The sequence below is a fragment of the Eptatretus burgeri genome, chromosome 3 (genome assembly GCF_056783735.1).
Source record: "Eptatretus burgeri isolate ZD-2024b chromosome 3, Ebu_testis_v1, whole genome shotgun sequence".
NCBI classification, from domain to species: domain Eukaryota; kingdom Metazoa; phylum Chordata; class Myxini; order Myxiniformes; family Myxinidae; genus Eptatretus; species Eptatretus burgeri.
Window position 1 is genome coordinate 42,796,569 of NC_140963.1, and position 5,000 is coordinate 42,801,568.

Consider the following 5,000-nt stretch of genomic DNA (forward strand, 5'->3'; position numbering starts at 1 on the left):
TTTAAAATAGTTGATCTTCTGAAAAAATATTATATCTCATTTGTAAAATCACATGAAATGTTTTTTAAAAATATTTATTTACTTTATAACATACCATTATACATGTAATGTTCTTTACCACTTTGAATCTCGCAAACAACCAAATGTACTCCATATCTGGATATACATGTATGCAGTATTGGAGTGATCATTGTGACAAACGTAATATCCTGGTCTCCAGTGGCTCACTGGAGGGCAACAAATCTAGTTCACTGAGCCTGGTCTCAACCAATGTCCCATACGATAATATAAATAACACCTCCTATTGTTCAAGTAGAACAGGAATAAACATATTAATAGCATATTCCCTACTTTTGACATGTACAGCTGCAAAGTTCAGTACATCTCCACTGGACATTTTTGCAGGCACACCTGGTACTGCAACCATTCTTGCTCTTGCACTCACACTTCACCAGTTCATTACATGCCTTAGAGGAAATGGGTAGGGTGGTCCAGATGGGAAACCATGACTGATTTTCCATCTCCCAAGTCCAACCCCAGCCCTCTGGAGTAGGAGAGTTCTGCTGAGGCAAAAGGCTAGTTGCAGCTTATATGTGCTAAATTTATTATGGCAGGTTTTATGCCACTGAGCTTGGTTTTCAACAAAGTCATTCACAGTGATGTCATCTCTAAAACTGAGCGGCACTGGTAGTTTAATTTTTTTGAATTCAGTAACATTGTTGAGGAAACATCTGTATGGTTCTGATTTGTCTCCTGGGCCCATTGCATTTAATGGACACTTTGGAATCTCACCAGTGGGTAACTGGCAAATAGCACATAGTGTCCAGTCGATTTTATCTGCAAAAAGGAGAAAATATTAGTTAACCATATGTCACACATGTTCACCATGTCATGATAACTTATATTCTGCATTCAAATGTTATATTAATGAACTAATGATTTTCCAGTTCATTTCACATTCAGTCAGTAGCAACTGATTTAAACTTGTCACGAAAACACATGAATATGTTAACTGTTTGACAGGAGGACAGGGTGGGTGAACATTTCTTAATTCATTGTATGGTGCATGTACGAAGGGGGTGGAAATTAATTTTAAACAAAAATATCAACCCCCTTAAAGCAATAAATTTAGTTCTTTCATATAGATAGAGGTGAATCCAAAGGAGGGCACTCGGCACATGCCCGTTACCCTACCCATGTATATATTTTGGTCTGAAAGGGAATTTTCTGAGCTTTTCATAAAAAAAAAATTAAAATAAGATACATATTAGGATAGTTGCCAGCCAAAACACATAGTATAGTTCTATAGGCTTTTCTGTATGCTCTGACTGTTTAGTTTCACATTACAAAGTAACCATTTGGGATGAGAATATGGATACATACCCCAGATACATACACTTTCTAAATCATGAGGCCTGCACTGTTAGTCATTCCTTTAATAGTTTAATGGTCAGCTCTTATATGGGAATATCGGTCATGACCTGATGTAATAATTCTAGGACATGGCCTGATGATGTCAACAGGGATTACTATTGTTAAAGATAGCAGCAACTTAAAGACAGCAGCAATCCAGCTAACTCTTCCCTGTCATCTGTTATGGTAGTGAAGGATATTGTATGCTATCTACATCATATTCTATAAAATGTTCAAAGGCTTTTAAGTGGAAATTGTATTACAATTACCTGATCAAACATCCAAATATTCACAGCAAAACCCATTGTAGTCCTATATAACAGTAGTATCAGGAAAACACTTTCTGACAGGAAATTCCCAGAAAAAATACTGTAGCACCGATCTCTGAAGCCGCCCCCTCTTACCTTGAGGGTCACCATGTGACAGACTTCTACAGTGTTGATAATCCTGTTATATGCACCTAATATAATTACTTTATCGCAAACATTAATAATATATATATATATATATATATATATATATATATATATATATATATATATATATATATATATATAAACTGAATAGTTAAATGGGTTATCGAGAAATAACCATCAAAATTCGACAAGTGAATAGTAATAAAATATATAAATTATCACAATTTGACCTAGTTTTGCCCATAAATATTGGTCAAGGTTATCTGAGATTATAGTCATACCCTGTGGTAATATACAAATTTACTATAAGATAGATGTTCTTAGTTATGTTCTTTCAGGGCAGTAATCATTTGAATCGCAAGAAAAATGGCTGATCTGATGGGCAGACAGACAGACGGACAAATTAGCTGATTAAATATCCTCAGCATGCTCTGATTAGATGGGTCCTACCAAAATATCATAACTTATGCATCAAGGAACAAGTGGAAAAAAATTTGGTGCTTTTATCCGGTCTGTCCCCATAAAGTGAAAATTTGTCTCTAAGCCACCTGTATGCATACAAATGTGACAGCTGGAACTAGTTCAAAAGTAAAAACAAGAGAATTCCCCACATGTTGTCCATTGGAATGTCCCTTTGGATCCATATCTGATTTGGCCAGAACTACAAACCAAATACTGTTCAAATAATGATAATATTAATAAAAATATTAATAACAACAGCAGCAACAAAAATAACAATGTATTCCTTGCAGGTTCCAGGCTTCTCTTACTAAATTACAGATAGTAACTAGAATTGCACTTAGTGGAGCACATACCTCCACCAGGCTGAACATTTTAAGTATTGAATCCTACTGATAGGCTGGATCTGCATGCGGACCTTCACCAAAATCTAATCGGCTTGTTCTTGTCACCGGGCATAACATCTTGAGATATCCTGCTCACAAACAGACAAACAGGGGTGAAAACATAACCTCTGTCCACCTTAGGTGGTGGAGGTAATAAAGAACAAAAATCTTGCACTTAAAGGAATGTAATTTCCTTCCATTGTTGTAGCAGAGACTAATATGGTACTCTCAGTTGATCTCTTGCTGGAAATGCACAGGCAGGGCAACCCCCTGTTTTAAAGCTTTTGTGAGCAATCCTGAAAATTTTTCTGATTTTCTGAGCATCTCAGGAGCAAAGTTTACCAAGAAAGACAAACCTCGATTACAAACAAGCATGGCTTAAAAAAACCCAATGAAACAAAACAAAAATAGGACCACCTGTCCTGAAGCTCACCTGGATCAGGAGCAACAATCATTCAAAACCCTTCCACAGACCCCCTTCGACTCTAAATTTTGTTAATGCCATGAACAACCTTTGGTACATCAAGGGTGCTGTATGTTGTAGTCAAGTTTCATCAAAATTGTGTGTGTAGTTTCGGAGAAGAGAGCCAACACCTATTTTGGGGGTCAACCCCCCCTCCACCATAGACTCCCGAAATGAGTGCAGAGTTTGATGTGGTCGATAAACTTTGGTACATCACGGGTGATGAAGGTTGTGGTCATGTTTCATCAAAATCGTGTGTGTCGTTTCCAGGAATTGAGCAGATACCTATTGTGTGTGTGTGTGTGTGTGTGTGTGTGTGTGGGGGGGGGGGGGTCAAAATACTCCTGTAAACCCCTTTGATGAGTGAAGATTTTGATGCGGCCGATATGCTTTGGTACTTCACAAGGTTGTCGTTGTGGTGAACTTTCATAAAAATCGTGTGTGTAGTTTCTGAGAAGAGAGCAAATACCTATTTTAGGGGGTCAAACCCCATCTCGTAGACCCCTTAATGAGCGCAAATTTTGATGCGGTCAATACACCTTCGTTGGGCATCAGATCTGAAACTTGTGGCCAAGTTTCATCAAAATCGTATGTTTGGTTCAAGCGATAATGATTGAAGTGTTTACCGACTGACTGTGACTGATGGACTGACTGACTCACTCACCTACGGACACTGCTTCATTGCATAAGCATCATTACCAAGTATGCCTGTGGAGTAACGATGTAAACATACAGTGCAAAAGTATTCACCACCAAACAATAATGACACATTTACATCAAATATATAGAAACAATTTTTCCAAATTAACTCTTTTTATTCATAAGTGAAGAGATGAAACTAAACACTTATAGTTGAAGAAGGTTACATGTCAAGAATACCTGCAAAAAACATGTACAAATCAAAATTCACTGGTTGTAAAAGTATTCAGCCCCTTAGTTCAGTACTTTGTGGAATCACCTTTTGCAGCAATGACTGCTCCGAGTGTTTTTGGGGAGGGTCTCTACCAGCCTTACACAGTGAGATGGTGAATATTTCCACATTCTTCACATGAAAATTGCTCTCGGTCTGCCAAGTTTGATGGGGATAATTGATAGACTGCAATCTTCAAGTCTCACCATAAATGTTCAATTTTGTTCAAGTCAGGACTTTGACTGGGCCACTCAAGAACATTAATTTTCTTATTATTCAGCCACTCCAGTGTGGGTTTAGCTTTGTGTTTCGGTTCATTGTCCTGCTGAAATGTGAATCTCCTACTCAGTTTCAGGTTCATGGCTGACTGAAGCAGGTTTTCATCAATGATTCTCCTGTACTATCCATTGTCCCTTCTGTCCTGACAAGCTTGCCAGTCCTTGCTGATGAAATTCAGTCCCATAAGATGATGAAATGCAGTCCCATGCTTGACAGTAAGGATAGTGTTGACTTGGTCATGTGCAGTGTTTGGCTTGTGTCAGATGTAACACTTTGAATTTAGACAAAAAAAGTTAAATTTTTGTCTCATCTGACCAAACAACTTTTCTCCACATGCCTGCAGTTTCATTCAGATGCTTTTCACAAGCTCCACACGAGCTTTTTAATTTATCTTTGTCAGTAATGGCTTCTTTCTTGCCACTTGTCTATAGTGGCCAGCTTTGTGAAGGGAACAGGATATTGCTGATTGATGAACACTGATCCCCATCTCAGACATAGAGCCTTGCAGATCTTTCAAAGTCATTATTGGATTTACAGTGACATCCCGAACCAGTTTCCAACTTTGAATGGTCGACCTGTTCTGGGTATAGTCTGGGTGGTATGATATGTCTTCAACTTCTTAATGATGGATGTCACCGTACTCAAGGGGATAATGAGTGACTTTAAATATTCTG

General features: G+C 37.9%; 1 long non-coding RNA gene across 1 annotated transcript in view; it reads right to left on the bottom strand.

Annotated features, from left to right (window-relative positions):
• LOC147029776 (uncharacterized) overlaps window positions 1-5,000 on the bottom strand; it is a 169,446-nt gene that overhangs the window by 925 nt on the left and 163,521 nt on the right. Inside the window, exons 4-5 of the long non-coding RNA XR_015056075.1 lie at window positions 2,645-2,763; window positions 1-837 (exon numbers count right to left, since the gene is read on the bottom strand). The exon at window positions 1-837 is cut by the window's left edge and continues 925 nt beyond it. This is a non-coding gene — a long non-coding RNA (uncharacterized LOC147029776). The remainder of the gene's footprint in view (window positions 838-2,644; window positions 2,764-5,000) is intronic.